The 17142-nt window shown below is 41.8% G+C and overlaps 1 protein-coding gene across 6 annotated transcripts in view; it reads left to right on the top strand.

Annotated features, from left to right (window-relative positions):
* LOC122813050 (dual specificity mitogen-activated protein kinase kinase 6) overlaps positions 1-17142 on the top strand; it is a 751080-nt gene that overhangs the window by 552120 nt on the left and 181818 nt on the right. The gene's annotated exons all lie outside the window — the stretch shown is intronic.

Below are 17142 nucleotides of genomic sequence, written 5' to 3'. Positions count from 1 at the left end.
TACACAGCCAACTCAGAACCCTAAATCTGGCTGCATGGCAGGTAATGTAACCATTCAGAACACACCTCTCTCTAAAGCAGTTATGGATGTTATTTTGGAGGCCAGGAAGCCCAGCACCAGAAAATCTTATGCAGAAAAATGGAAGAGATTCTGTGCTTGGAACCATGCGCAGGGAATTGACACGCTTGTATCAAATATTCCTCAGATTTTGCAATACCTAACTGAGATGCTGGACAAAGGCCTATCTTTCTCATCAATTAAGATCCATGCCTCTGCCATTTCAGCTCATTACAATATGGACCCACCTATTTTTTCTCATCCACTGCTAAGATAGTATCTTAGAGGGGCCAAAAACATAAGACCCCCAAGGAGAGCTCCAATACTTGCATGTGACCTCAATTTTGTCTTGGAAAAACTCACACTGCCTCCTTTTGAGCCAGCCAATACAGCAGAGATAAAGTACTTGTCATGGAAAACAGCTCTTCTCCTAGCAATAACTTCAGCAAGAAGAGTCTCAGAGTTACAGGCATTAATGGCTGTGGAAACTTTTATTATTTTCCATCAGGACGGGGTTTCTCTAAGGACAAACCCGACATTTATGCCTAAGGTAGTTTCCAGTGTGGCTCTTAACCAAACTATACATTTGCCTACCGTTTATCCAAACCCACAGAATAAGGGGGAGAGACTTCTGATTTCTTTGGGCATACACAGACAGCTACACTTCTACTTGGACAAAACTAAAGCTTTCAGAAAAACTGAGCAACTCTTAGTGGCATATGCTGCAGGTTCACAATGAAAAGCTATCTCTAAGCAGACTATTTCAGAATGGATAGGCCACTGTATTCGTTTCTGCTATTCACAACATGGCAAATCAGTGCCCAAGGGCATTAGGCCACATTCTACCAGAGCAGCAGCCACTTCAGCAACCTTCCTCAGAGGAGTACCAACCAAGGACATTTTGGAGGCTGCAATCTGGACTTCAGTGCACACTTTTACAAAGCACTACCATTTACCTCTTTACTCTAAATCCAGAGCAGGCTTCGCCACTGCAGTTCTGCAGGGCCTCATAGCCACTCCTAATTCTGTTTTGGCCCAGCCACCCAACCTCAGCTTTGGGATTCAACCCAAGTGTAATGACTGCAACAGTGAAACACGATGAACATAGTTCACTTGTGTACCTACCATAAATGTAGATGTTCGAGTGTATTCACTGTTGCAGTCCAGGTTTCCCTCCCTCCATCTCCCTTTTTTCATTGCTGGATCTTACCTGTACCTCTCTATTCTATACAACTTATGTGGTGTATTTGCTTGTAGATGAAGGTTATGTGCATGCTTTTTTATGATCATAATATTTTTAGCCTACCCTTTTGGAGGCACCTGACATCTGGGACAAGAAGAACTGAAGAAAATGGCGTTGGCTGCATCTTTCATACCCCTGACGCACTGACGTCAGGGAAGAGGTGACAGCAACTGACGCCGGACCAGGACTTTGGAATTCAGGCCGACTGCAGGTAGCCTGCCAGCAGGATAACCCCAAGTGTAATGACTGCAACAGTGAATACACTCAAACATCTACAGTTATGGTAGGTACACAACTGTACTTTGTTTGCCCTGTACCCCTTTAGCCAAACCTGATGTTCATCGTGTTACACTGCTGCAGTCATTACACTTGGGTTATCCTGCCGTCAGGCGATTCCCAAGTCTGCCTGAGTTCCAAAGTCTTGGTCCGGCATCAGTTGCTGTCACCTCCTTCCTGACGTCAGTGCGACAGGGGTATATAAGATGCAGCTGAATTTTCTACCAAAATAATGTGGGGCAAACTCAAACCGACGTTTAAGAGTGCGCTTGTTAAACCTAGCACAAAACCGACAACCAGTGACGTTGTGGTCTGGGCCTAGGCATGGGATACAATAGGAATGGAAATCCTTATGAGGTATTTCCTTCCCACAAGAAATACAGTTATTAACTTTTACTGACATCGGTCTGAGGCAAGAAAAAGTTTCCCCAATGGGGTACTTAGCTTTGTAGAAGACTTCAGTTCTGGATTCGGAATGAAAATCTCAGGAGACGGCCGACCGGCACTTGCGAACTGCTTTTGCTTCGGGCACCAAGCGGCAAGAAAGACTGAAGAAAATGGCGTTGGCTGCATCTTATATACCCCTGTCGCACTGACGTCAGGGAGGAGGTGACAGCAACCGACGCCGGACCAAGACTTTGGAACTCAGGCCGACTGGGGAACAGCCTGACGGCAGGATAACCTAAGTGTAATGACTGCAGCAGTGTATACACTCAAACATCTACATTTATGGTAGGTACAAAACTGTACTTTTTCAAGTGTGAAGAGGTATCTGTAGTTTACCCAAAACGGGGTGGTGATTGCATCCATCTAGTGAAGGCAGTAAGTAATATTCATTCTTTTCAATGGGACTGGGAAGATATAAAATGTTCAGGGTATTCTTAGCCTAAACTGGAGTAGAAATAATCTATTTTAAATCATTATCCATAAAAAAGCAACTAAAACTCTTCCTTAAATCATTAGACCTGATCACTATTCCCTATCTCATACCTGGTAAATTTAAATGTCCTCTTATTATCCCATTTTGAAAGTTAAGACTATAGATGCAGTATCTTGGTGTTCTGTAAATACCAACAAATAGGTACATACACTTGCCTTACCCTAATAGTCAGCATAACACAGCTGTCACTGTCATAAAAACAGAGTCTGTGACCTCTCCCCGTTCATTTACCAGCATCATCACAAAGCCAACCATTCATATACTATCATTTCTACGACACTGATAAGTTTTGTAGCATTCAAACGTGTACACCATTTTAGGTCTCTCATCTAAATGCCAGTAATAATTGCCATATCTACATTTTGGTTCGTTCATAGGTTTGTAGGTTGTTACTAAGCTAACGACCACTAAGGCCTTTAAAAATCTAGCCACACACCCCAACCCATTTGGGTCCCAAGTGTCATGGTGGGGCATGTTAGTAAGGAGTTAACTGAGGATTTGTAGGGGGTGTGTTAGGGTACTACCTTTCTTATTGACTGCCTCTGTCGATAAGGGACATGGGGGCTTGACCAGGGTAAGTTTATGATTTCCCATCCAATTCTTAAGGTTTTGTTTGAATAGGTTCAGGGAAGAACTCTTTGTTTTACATGGATGGGGGGGAGCCTTTTGTATGGTGGAGGGATCCTTTGCGACAGATATTTGTCCGTCTTTCCAACACGTTCTGGTTGTGTCGCAATCAAAGTTTAGATCCCTGGATCTAGTAGTTCAGGTACTGTTTGTTTTGCCCATGTGCAACAGATCCATCAGGGCTGAGTCTGAGGAAACCCTGTAAGTCAAGCAAAGATCCTCTCTCAGCAGCCTGTGGGAGACTGAGTACAGAGACAGAGCCTTTAGGTAATCATTGCAGGGAGGGTAATCATGAATCCTTGAATTTGTAATTCATAATTTAACATAATCACCTTATTATTTAAGTTCTTTAATTTGTTAACAAGAACACTAGCGTATATCCTAGGTTAGCTGTGAAGACTATTTGACCAGCTGGAAGTTTGACTTATTGCTATTTATGCTTTTCAAGATGGCCAAACCAGTGGCATCATTTTCCCTTTTTTGTTAAACGGAATCCCATCCCTCCCCTGCTTGTGTTAGTCCTACAGCACACATGTATGAGAAATACAGTGCTGTCCTTAAATTAAGGAAAGTTGTCTGAGATAAACATTCACCCAGTCTGTCTTGGAATTGATGATGATCATTGTACTGTTCACTGCTGCAGTCCTGACTTTCATGAATTCCTGTCTGCAGGTTGCCAGCTGGCTGGTAGACCTGACTTACAGAGTTGTATTTTCTCCCAGGGCCTCAGGTAACTCACTCCTCCCACTATGTTGGGAAGATGGTGGTATAAGAGGAGTGTATGTCGACACCATCTTCAGGTCTTTCCAGTTGTGCAGTTTGCTAGACATTCATCCTACTGGTGTCATCAACTCATTGATTAGTCTAGAAGCCAAATAACTACCCTTTAGGGGATTTGTTATCTTTTGTTTTTTTTAACAGCTTGTGATCCCTAATATCCATTACTGAATCACAGTCAGAGATTTCTGTTAAAGTTAATAACTGTACCACATGTGGAAAATAAATTCCTAACAAAGATTTCCACTCTGTTTCTTTATTCTGCCTCGGCCCCGAGCATGATGTGGACTCTTGTCTACATTGTGCCAGCTTCACTCTGAGGACAGTCAGTAATAGAAGCCAGTCTCTCCAGAGTTTGCACAAAAAGGGGCATATGTTTGGTTCTTAGCTGCTACAGCATTGGCCAAGTCCTCCAGGAACCTTACACCAAAAAAGAAACATTAGAGGACCAAGAAATTCCCACTGGGTGACTCTCTTTAGGTCTGTCAGTTTGTGGAGATGGTGAGGTGGTTTTGCAGACCCCACTCATAGAATCCATCTTGGCTGAGTTCTCTTAACATGAGTGCTGTGCAGGCTACCATGCTGAATGTGTCTCTCATGTCCTCCCAGATGTATGACTGCCACCTATCCTGATACCAAGGCCTTTGTGTGCTTTCTCAGTGATTACCAAAGGTGAGGTTGATGTTACCATGATATTTGTTTGTGAGGATGTTCCTGAGAAATGGATTGAGATCTCATCTGCCTGCATATAATTTGAGGCCTCCAGGACAGATTTCATCTGAAACAATGACAAACAAACCATTAAAGTCAAAAACAGCCAGCGAGCTTGCATTAGTATAGGTTGGGTTGTGCCTTTGTCCTTTCAACTTTCTGACTCAAAATTCCATATATTTCCTGAAGTCTAAACATCCACCTCTGGAAATCCCTGAGCATCTGGGGTCCCTTCAATGACAAGAAAAGTTGGTAATGCAGGATTTACCCTCATGAGGGTGAAGCTTTAGTGGGCAAATCCTGCATTATCTACACATAGGAGTGTATGGTTGCCATTATGGAGTGACATTAGTTAAGGAAGAAATTGTATACCTTTTTTTAAATAATGTCACTACATGATAGGCCTTTAGTTTTTTTTCCACCTTTCGTGCTGTCAGACGAACAGCTGACTGATGTACTTATCATATGTATGGTATGTAGTTCCCATGCAGTCACAGTGCATCAGTGAAATGAAGGCATGAAGTCACAAGATGTTTTGTTCCCTGAAAGCCTGGTTGGTGTATGTCCATCTTCTCCCCTTCTTATTCAGTTGTTGATGGAATTCTATCATCAGAACAAGAAGATGAAGGCACAGATGTATGATAAATGTTTGATTAAGTATGTGGCTTGTTGTTTTGTTTCACAGTGTATGCAACTGTTGTGACTTGCTTTACTGAGGTTGGTAATACTGGATTTAGAATGGGCATGCTCATTTCTCCGACCAAACAGGATGCACATTTTTAAATAATAATCAGGTTCATTTAGTCACTAGCCTTTTTGCTGGTATTGTTTTCAGGCCTTATCTAGCATTAAAGCCAGTTTAGGTTTAGATTCAACTGTCCCGTTTACATCTAAAACATTTGTATGTTTTATATATTGCAACATTAGAGATATGACCGCAAAGTTGTTGTTGTTGTGGCTTTCGGCTTTTCCCAGTTAGGGGTCTCCACAGCGGAACTCCAGTTCGCTAATGACTGGCAGTAGATTTTTACGTGCCGAGTTGCCAGCTCTGACGCACAACCTTCAATGAAGGTACGCCCATTCACGCATGTCTCCAAACAGAAGACGCTCTAGCTGAGAATCGAACAGGACAGCGTCTTACTGTGAGGCGACAACGCTACCGCAGCACCACCACCACCGCATATGACCGTAAAGTACAGGGTTAAAATCAAATGTGAATTTTCGGTGCTTGTGATTAACTTTTGCAGATTTGTGATGTGTAATCCAGTTACATAGAAATCAAAGATTTTTGACTACTCCAAAGGCAGATTTCTTAGCACATCTGCTACATTTTTCTACATTTAATGTCCTATAAAAGCAGTCCTGCATTTAACAAAGTGTAGATGAAGTTGTGATCTAGTCAACATGAGAATTGAAATTGACTGCAGACTTGTTCATTGATAACCTAGGGTAGAGAAAAGGCTGACAACAGTCGGTAATTTGTTATTGGGCAAATTGGACCATTTTTTTGTTTTCCATACAGTTTCCCTCTATCAAATTTCAATCCTAGATTTTGCTGATTGGCAGTTGTCACCTTTCTGTGAGCCTGCCTTTGGTGTGTTCTGTATACTTATATGATCATGGGATCATAGACGTTACTAGTCTAATGGCACTGGGGCCCTTACAAGCCTAGCCAAGAGTTTATCCCCCCAAAAAACCTCAGTCAGTATCTGTCACCCCTGTCAATGAGGGACACAAGTGGTACCCCTGGGACAAATTTGTAGTTTCTCATCCACTCATCAAGGTTGCACTTGAAGAGGTGTCAGCAATGTACTCTGTTTGACATGTATGAGAAGTCTATTCCAGAGAAGGGGTAGTCTCTGGGGAGACAAATCTGTCTCTCCAGCAGGTTTTGTTAGTGTCACATATTAGATTTAGGCCTTTCAAGTGGGTATTGCATGAGGAGTTAGACTTACAGATACGGAGCATCTCTAGTAGGGCAGGGTCCGATACTGCCTTTTAGGCAAGACACAGATCATCTCTGAGCAATCTGTACGATACCGAATAGAGTGATAGTGATTTGAGCCTGTCCATAAAGGACAGGTATTGGAGGCCATGGATTCTTTTTGTGAGATATTTCTGTGGCCTTTCCAGTTGGTGCAGGTGTTTGGAGAGGTACATACCAAACGTGGCGTTAGAGGGAGGAGTGCAGAGAGGTAATAAACTCCTTTTTTCTGTATGCAATCCCTTTACTTATGAGATGAACCAAGTAAAAGTCTTTCCTGACCACTGCCACTACATGATGGTCGAATGTGAGCTTCTTGTCAACCTGAGTTCCCAGGTCTCTCACGACAGGTTGTGTGCTTAGGGGGTTGCCTTTGATGTGGTAATCAGTAGGGGGCATGTTTTTGCCGAATGGCATGATAAAAAAAATTTTTGTGTTTAACTTAAGACTATGGCTTTGGCACCAGTCATTTGTTGCTGTGAGACCCTCTTGCAGTATGTCAACATAATTTGGAGAGTCAGTAAAAGCACCCAACTTACAGTCATTTGCAAACATAGTCAGTCACAGGCCTTTTGTCTTTTCCTGGACCTCTGAGAAGTAGATGCCAAACAGTAGGGGTCCCAGGACAGAGCCCTGGGGAAAACCATTAGTGACAGGTCTGCTGTCGGAGGTGGAGGTGCCTATTTTGACCTTGTGGGTCCTATCGGAGAGCCAATAGACCACCCACCTGATGAGATAGGGATTTATGCCAAGTTGTGTTAACTTTTTGATGATGCCGGAGTGGGGGATTGTGTCAAAGGCCTTGGCCAAGTCAAGGTAAGCTGTATGTACTGACTTTCCCTCATCCATAGCCTTGGTGACAGTCTCAAAGAAGTCAACCAGGTTCAGCAGGCAAGATCTCCCCTTGATGAATCTGAACTGTTTGGGGTCAAGTGCTTAGAGATTGCCTATGTCCTTGTTTATGAGATCCAAAATAATACGCTCCATGGCTTTACAGATTAGACTCATCAAGTTAATGAGGCAACAGTTTCCAGGGTCAGTAGTGGCATCACCTTTTTGCAAGTAAGTGCCTACTGTGATAGTTTAATCTGATGAAGTCTACTGATGAAAGCACTTATCCACAGTAAAATCCAATAGTAGTTTTACTAAAAAAGATGATGTTGCTTATTGCTGTAATTTAAGCTGTATCTGGAACTGGGTGTAACGTACTGGCTAAATAATTCAGAAAATGAATTTTTTGTGTAATGTCCTCTGTTTTCATCATGATAATGATTGCTAGAGTCTTTGACCTTGAAACTACAAAGGCAGAGGTTTACTGTTGATATGAATTTGAAGGGGGGGGGGGGGGCATTTTAATTCTGTAGTTAATCCTATGGACAAGTAAATGGAAATGATTACACTTGAAAAGGTATGCTGGATGTCAGTACACTTAAAAGTAATGCCCATTGAGCATACAATCCGTACACCCCAGCACTGTGTTTGCTACTGTAATAGCCATCTTACTCTGTTGTGTATTTCAATGCAGGTGTTCTAAAGAGCCCCCATATCATTTTCCTTTCTGTACCATTTAGCACCAGACCTCCCAATGATGCTTTATACAATGTAGTGGTTAATTTTGCAACACTTTGTTCCTAATTCCATGGAACCTTAACTGTCTTTCTGCCCACTTCAGAGACAATCACATGGATTCATAAAGGTTAACACGAGGTGTACACTATGTGTGTGCACCTTGAGGTAACCTTTGTGAATTCAAGAGCAGCCCTACCACAGTACTTTTGCTGTCTATTCATTCAGAAAGGTTATTTAGTATGTACATACGGTGTTACACATTGTGGTAACCTTTATGAATCCCCCCAGTATCTTCTTGTCAGAATGTCTTCAATGTGTTTTCTTGCCACTAATGTGAGTCGAATAAATCTGTAGTGGCCTGGATTTTTTTCCTGCTTTCCTTATTATGCAGGGATACCTCATTGAAACAGATAGTGGAGAAGGCGTTAGAGATAAAGAAAGCATACATCTGGGCTTGCCCAGACTTGGAAAAAATATATGATAAGGGTCAAAGAAACCTGAATATTAGCAAACAGGTAGGTTAGACAGATTAACAAAGCTGCTGTGTACAGATGCTGTGGCATTACAGGCAGAGTCTGATCAGGAACTTCAGCAAATGATAGGGGAAAGGAATGCAAAATGGAAGGCGTTAGGGCTGAAACAGGTTAAAGACAAGACAGTTGTCATTGGCAGCAGATGGGGAAAGCAGAAGAAGCTGAACAGTGAGATAGCAAGGAAAACAGGTTAACAGCTTCATGTACATGGGAGGGGAGGTAGGTGAGATGGGAAGTATGAATGTGGAGGTAAAAGCTAGAATCAGAGAGGCTGCAGCCATCTTGCACAGAATGTCAGGGGTAGTATGTGTAAGAATGCCAAAGAAGCTGATAAGAAAGGTGTGCAAAACAGTGGTGTGACCAGTACTACTGTATAGTACAGAAACCGGAGTAGTGAAGGCAAAGCAGTTGGGGAAGCTGGAAGTGATGGAGAATGAAGTGCCTGAGATAGGTGGTAGGATGCAAACTGTGGGACAGATGAAGCAATGAGGACATCAGAGCAGAAACCAAAGTAGCTCAAATTGCAGGGAAGGTCAGAGACAACAGATTACTGTGGTTTGGGCATATTTGCATGAAAGCAAAATATTTGGTGAAGATTTATGAGTGACAGGAAATTTGTGAGTGACAGAAGAAGGCAAAAAGAAACAAGGACATCCAGCAAAGAGTTAGACTGTGTGAGGGAAGATCTGTGACAGACCGGTATGACTGCCAAAGAAAAAGGATAATGGCATTGAATCAAGAGAGGGAATGACAGTTGACACAACACCCCAACGTGTGTAGTAAATGGGAAAAAAGGGTGTTAATGATGATCTTATTTGGTGTTCCAGGATTTCTGGAATTGTACTTCCCTTAGGAGCAGCCAGAAATTTCTTAAACTGTATACCAAATTCCTGTACTGCTACCTCACCCAAATATAACTAATTTTTTTGTATTATTAATGTAGGTGTTAAGTGTATTTAGTACTCCTTATTTGCTTGCTCACTTGTACCCATTCATTCTCATTTTTACATTGGAAATTGAAATGTTTGGTTTCCCTGCATTGGGCAGAGTTTGCCACCATTTAAATTTTACGTCATGACTTATGTGATGTATGCTTGGCTAAACTTGTATTCTAACATTTCTGCTTTAATCAGTGACTGAGAGGCTCTGCACATATGCCATTTATATTTCTTAGGACTTTAGCAGGCAGCCATTCAGGTATTTTCTTTTACCATCCTTTGTGACTTCCCTTTCTGCCTCTTCGTTCTCTGCACTCTGCTCTTATTTCTGTAGTGAAGGATGAAGTTTTCATTCAGTGCTTCTGATTTCTCCTTGTCCTGTACTGTCTGTCTCCCATCAGTACTAAGTGTCACCAAGCCTGTTTATTTCACCCTCATAGATTTATAGGTGTTTACTAGGCTAATGACCACAAGGGCCATTTTAAGCCTAGACAGGCATCCCAAATCTCTTACAAGTTTTGGTACCCTTGATAAATATAACCAGCGGCCTGGAAGATGAGCCATTTATAGATTGCCTGTGTCCTTTAGAGACATAGGTGCCAAGCCAGGGATGAGTTTCCTGTTCCCCATCCAATTGTCCCAAGTTACACTTGAATTGTGTTAGGGAGGAACTCTGTGTCACATGGATGGGGAGCATGTTCCAGAAACAGGGTAGTGTCTAGGATACATATCTGTCTCTCCAGCAGGTCCTGTTTATATCACAGGCAAGGTTTAAGTCCTTAGAACGGGTAATTCTGGTACTGTTTGTTTTTTGATATCCAGGAGGTCCATCAGAGTGAGGTCTGACAATGAATGTCCTGTATGCCAGGCGTAGATCTCCACTCAGTAGCCTGTAGGAGACAGAGTACAGGGATAGGGTCTTGAGGCGGTCTGTTTTACTTACGCCCTGTTTTCTGTTAGCGAGAAACCTCTGTGGACATTCAAATTGTTGGATATGCCTGGTAAGGTCAGTACCAGAGGGGGCATTTACTCAATGATAGGTCTGATGAATGCCAAATACAGTGAAACAATGACTTCCTTGGACCCATTGTCATACCTTTGTCTATAAGTTGCACAACATAGAATGATTTCATCACTGTTGTACACATGTGATGGTCAAAGGCTAGACTACTCTCTGTGTGTGTCCCTAAGTCTCTGCTACTGGGTCAGCTTTAAGGGGGGTGTTGTCAACATGGCTTTACCAGGGGTGGATGGTTTCCCAACAGATATTGTTATGTATTTCTTGGCATTTAGTTTTAGTCCATGGCTCTGACACCAGTTGTTTGTTTGTGTCAGCCCTTCCTGGAGAACATTTGTGTCATTGTGGGATTCAGTGAGAGCTCCTTATTTGCAGTCATCTGCAAATTTAGTCAGCCAGAGCCCATTAACATTGGCCTTGACTTTAGAGAAGTAAATGCCAAAAAGGATGGTCCAAGGACCGATCTCTGAGACATTCCACTTGTGACTGGCTTCTTTGTAGAGGACTCCCCAATTCTAACTTCCTGGATCCTGTCTGTGAGCCATTTGGCTAGCCACCGGGTGACATATGGGTTTGTACCTACATTGTTGAGTTTATCAACAATGCCCGAGTGGGGTATTGTGTCAGATGCCTTTGTCAGGTCATGGTAGGCAGTGTGAACCATTTCGCTCTCATCCATTGTTTTGGTGACCTTCTCAAAGAAGTCCACCAGGCTGAGTAGGCATGACCTGCCTTTGGTGAAACTAAACTGGGTTGGGTCCAGTATTTGGAGGTTTACTGTGTCATTATTGAACATTTCCATAGTAATTCTTTCCATGGCTTTGCATATAAGACTTGTGAAACTTATGGGTCTGTAGTTTCCAGGGTCTGTAGATGGCCCACCTTTGTGCAGAGGGATGACTGTTGCTGTTCTCCATTCATGAAGCCTGTTTGGAGGCTACATTTCTGTAGTATAGCTAAAATAATTAATTCCCTCCTTGATTTTTTCTGCCAGCTTGCACTTGTAGCAGCTCTGTCCTCCTTTTCACACTTCAGCTTGTTTCCAGGCATAGTGTAATCAATCCCTTTAAAATCTTACACTGTAATTTCAGTTATTAGTTTCTCACTGTTTCCTTCTGCTCTGCTTTACAGACTGGCATAATTACTTTTGGATATTATGTATTTTTTTTTGTTCTGACATCCCTTACCCCGCTGCATTGGCTTAGACGACTTCCACTACATTATCTTTTCTGGCGTACTCATACGTAAGCTAGCAGACGCCTAAATCTTAATTAGTACCTACTCCTTTTCAGCACTAGAACTCACTATTTCCCAATCTGCTCTTTGCTGGGAGAGATCACCATTCTAACTGCTGGTTCTTCTTGGGGCTAAGTATAAAGGCTGAAGTTTTCATACATTCATAGGTTTATAGATTAGTACTAGGCTAACTGCCCTTGTGGGCCATTTTAAGCCTAACCAATTACCCCATGTGAAAATTGAACCCTGCATCTTGTGTCTGTAAGGTAAACACCTTAACCATTATACCAGTCTCCCAACATTCACTGCTTCTCCTTCTCCTTGTCCCGTGCTTTCTGTTTCCCATCAATGCTGTGTGTGACCAAGTGCATCAGAAAAAAAAAATTATGCATGCATTCAGCATGTTTTAGAATACCACTAGTAGAAGACAGCAAGGATATGTGTTTTGGCAAATAACCTTACTGTAATAGAGTTTTCAGAATAAGGCCTTTTTCATATTACTGGATGATTCAGTAATAGATGTAGTTATTGTCACATTGATTTTGATAAACAAACACCAGTAGAAGAGAAAATGCAAAAAGAAAGGGTGTTTAATGCTGTACCACTCATTTGTTCCAGACTGTGAAGTACATTATGATCACTCATAACTGTTTGTGAATTGTTAGGGCTGGAACAGCCACTTGTCTTAGTTTCCTGCTCCCATATCACTTCCATATGGTGGATGTTATTCTTTTCTAGTCTGTATTCAGGATGTGGGTGGATTGTGCCAGGTGTGTACCCAAGAGTGATAAAGCCCTGACTGTGTCCCATGAAGTATGGGTTTGGCTTGCAGCTCGGTGGCTGAAGGAGCTGGACAGGGAGACTGATGAATGGTAAGGCCAAGCCTGATGTCCTTTCCCTAGCTGGAAAAATACCTGATAGAGATTGGAGAGTGTTGGAAGTACTTTGCTTTCAAGTGTATTTTATAAGAGCTGGCTCTTGTGGAGACAGCAGACATGTCTGCCACTCAGGTTCATTCCACATCATCCCTTTGGCAATGCAGGTAATTTGCCAATGGAACATTTGGAAATAAAGAGATTCCACCAGTTCCCTCCTTAATTCTCACCTCTACAAGGAACAAATTGCCTGTAGGGCTCTTACCTCCCAGGAGAATGAAGAGGCTAATTCAGTAGGCAAAAAGGAGGCTTGTTGTTCACTGGGGAGCAGGAAGCAAAAATAGGAAGGACAAAGGAGGCTTGTTGTTTACTAGGGATCAGAGAACAAAAAAAGAAAATAGATAAACAAATAAAAAATAAAGGATGTGAAAATATCTGGAAAATCCTGAAAGGGAAGCAAAGATCTTCATAAACATTTGTACCAGCAAGACAACAAATGTTGAGAAAAAAAAAATAAATAAATGTTGCTGTGCAATACAGAAAACTGAAGGTAAAATATTAACCTGCAGGAGGATTGAGAAGATGTATAGAAAGGCATGTTGGGGCAGGGAAAGCAGTTAAAGAACTTATCAGTGTGATTATAGGAAAGAATAGCTAAGATCATGCAGAAAGGTACCTTTTGTTTGAGTAGTCAGCTATTCCCCAAAGACTTAATAATTTAAAATACCGAAAGCTTCTTTTTTTAAGGGGGGGACCCAACAGGTTGAGAAGGATACTAAACAAACCTGCAAACCAGCAGCTAAGTCAAGAAAATAATTCTCAAATAACACTGAATGGCTTTAAGGCTAAACGGAAGGAATATCTACCAGAAACTGCCTGTAAGTGCTTTTACAACACATGAGAACATGAACATGTTCTGGAAACACTGTCTGATTATATGTTGTATGCATTCTCTACTCTTATTGGTTCTAGACTTACTGTAATTGGAAGATTTCTAAGTACTACATGTATGTATGACTCTGCTAACAGAATTCCACCCCATAACTAATATAGATATTGTACATATTTCCACATTGCTTGAAATACTGCATATATTCTCATTTCTTGCTACCCTTTTTCTGTGTGTAGTTGCTTTGGATCAGCATTTTTGTTCGCATGATGTATTATCACTTTTGTTATCTTTTTTTTACGATGTTATGTACATTGCTTCTCTGCAGCCCAGGTTGTGGCTGAAAAGGATCAGTCATCCAGTTTACTTACCAGATTTAAAATAAATTAAAAAATAAATACATACATACATAATACTTCTTGTCATTGCCTTCCATTTCAAAGTACCATCCTGCTCTCAAGCAATTTGTTTGAAAGCTAACTCTTGCACCTAGACTGAGGGAGGTATTTTGGAATTAGAGAGGAAGGGAAGAGGTAATCTGCTCCAAATTAAACCTTGTTCCTAAGGCCCCAACCCCCCCCCCCCCCCAGTCAGTGGGGAGCATCCCGCCTGCTAGCCATAGTCATCATGGGTGGAAGATGTTTTTTTATAGAAAGCTGGTACAGTCATAACTATAGGTTCCTGGGCAAGAGACAAAATATTCTTGAATTATTTGGATTATTTCCTAACATTTCTAACCTGGTCCCTCCTTAGCTCATACCAGAAATCCCAGCAAGTCAGAAACCACAGCACCGCAGCTCCTAAAAGGGGGAAAATCATTTAGTGGTTTCCCCTTAGAGAAGCAAGGAGGCTGTACTATTCCAAATTTTTCTTAATTGCCTTGAAGGAGGCCAGTCATGAACCTGACCACCCTAAATCACTGCGTGACTGCCAAAGCATTCAGGATATTTATTTCTCAAGCTTTCAAACCCTTGAGAGAGAGAGGAGTCCAGACTCTAGACATGGAAGGTGTTTGTTGCCTTAACAATATCCTCAAGATCCACTGAAAACTCATTTCACATCCGTAGCCTAAGTCTTGGAGAGTGGTGTTCAGACCTCCGTAAAGCTATTCTTGGTAATCCTTGGGAATTTTAGTGATCGTGAGAAAGCCTTGTCTCTTGCCTTCTGTTTGGCAGAGATTGCTGTGAGAAGTCCTGGACTCCTTAGGCCACAGAAGCTACCTGGCAGAGAACAGAGCATGTCTACACCATTGTTCCTGGGGTGGGCTGTGGGGGTTTCCTTCTTTGTTGGCAGGGTGATTCCAAACTAACTTAAGGTTTGTTTCCTTCTCAGTTCACATGGTGCCAAACACTGGGTTACACATGTGGAAAACTTGGTGGTGCTCGATACATCTTTGAAGTCAAGGTCATGACTGCTTGGAACTGGAGGCACTCTCTATCCCAGCCATAAAGGAAGAATAGTGTTGGTGGTTTTCTGTTATGTGGCAGAATGCAGAGAAGACTTTTACCCCACAGTCAGTTGCAAAAATCCTGGCCGCAGATGTCTCAAACTAAAATGAGGAGGAAGAAATTAAGGACAAATACAGACACGAGGGATATAACCTAAGAGTCCATTAGACTGACACTTAAACCTGAAGTAGATGATGAATGTGTTTCTGTACATGAAAAAGTTAACTTCTGACCTAAGCCCTTCAATTCAGGACAAACAAAGCCATATTGAAATGTAAACAGACAGAGAGATAATTCAGTCTGCTATGCAAGGTTCTAGACATGAATAAGATGCTTCAGACTTCCTTCCTTGCAATAGACAAGAGATAAAACTACCTAAGCTGAATTGCAGGTCAAAATTTTTCCACCGGCAGGACTAAATTACTTAATCATGGATTGCAGGGATGGCGTTCTCTATAATTTTTTGTCAGTGGCCCTCATCCAGTGGGCCTCTTAATGCCAAGGCCAGAAAGGGTGAATCTGATCCTCAAAGTGCTTTGGTGGCAGAGGCAGCAGTGTTATTCCCTTAGACCCTATTTGGCCAGAGAATACTGACATCTCACTATCCAAAACAGTCATCTACACCAGCAAAGATGGGAGGAGCAGCCATCCACCCCATTCACTTAACTCTTAGTCTTTTTGTCAAAAATCTGTATTCAGTCCCAGCTCTCTCAATTTCTTTCCTTAGGATGTTTCCTTAAGGAAGCAAAGAAGGCTATACCACTAGGAGATACTACCTTATCAAAAGGAAAACATTCATGGCTTGTGTCTGACTGGCAATGTTGTGACCTTGAATTACCCCATAGTTTGGATTTTGTGATACACTACTTCAGGCAGACTTGTTGTAGTTCCATGTTTGGATGCATACCTCAGCATCTGCGCCATGATCCCCTCTCCACATTTCTGATGAGAAAGCAGCTCTTGAAAACGGTTCTTTACATCATGTTATGTGAGCCTAAAGTTTCTGATGTGGATGTCAGTCTTATTAGCCATAGTGACCTCACATAAGAAAGTGGCTAATCTTCAGGCTGTGATATATAGAACCATACACCATATTTGTTACAAATAGGGTCTCTTTTAGTCTCAGACATTCCTTCCTGACCACAGTGATATTAGCTGTCATTGTAAAGCATACCAGCCAACTCCCAGTTTTACCCAAATTGGAGACTAACAGGAAAAAGGATTCTGTGCTCCATGGCTGTGTACAGATCATTCAGATAATATGTCCAAAAGGACCAGACATAGAAAAAACCGACCAATTTTATATATATATATATATATATATATATATATATATATATATATATATTTCCTTCATATAACACAGACAGTGCCTACCAGTGACAAGGTAAGTTTTTAAATTGCTGGCTGTATGTATTTACTGTAGATATGGCTGCATGGTCTTCTGTTTGCCTTTTTATCTCAAAGCTTTTACCTAGAAAGGTGAAGGCGCAGTCTGACACACCAGTGGCTATTTGTGTTACCTACTTACGAAATTTCTCTCCCCTGGGCTATCAGTGAGGTTGTGAGCTGGAACACAGTGCACACAGACTTTCACTAAACATTACAAGCTAGAAATCCTCTTCAGGGTTTGGCATAGCTTTGCAGGAGCTCTTCTAATGAGCATGTTCTAGAGATGCTTCTGTTAGGGCTATTAATTCCTCTGCAGTCCAATCAATCCAAAACTATGATTACTGTGGCATGGACCGTAGTTAAAGAATATATTTTAGTTAGGTTGAGTGCTTAGTGTTGTAGAATGTCTCTTGAGTAGTTAAAGAATATATTTTAGCTAGGTGAGTGCTCACTGGTGCAGGATGTCTCTGAGTCATGGGGCCTTTGCTGCACGCCACATGCCATCAAACTTTCCCCCTGTGGCAGAGCTGAACTTGATACACTCATTTCCAAAGGAAATGTATATTGTAAGTTTTTTGTGGGTGCAGCTCGACAGTACAGAACACCACAGACCCGAAGAGGCATTTTTC

Source organism: Protopterus annectens, chromosome 10.part0, assembly GCF_019279795.1.
Source record: "Protopterus annectens isolate FY-2018-M chromosome 10.part0, PAN1.0, whole genome shotgun sequence".
Classification (NCBI taxonomy): Eukaryota; Metazoa; Chordata; order Ceratodontiformes; family Protopteridae; genus Protopterus; species Protopterus annectens.
The sequence above is the reverse complement of the archived record's forward strand: the minus strand, read 5'-3'. Positions and strand labels throughout refer to the sequence as shown.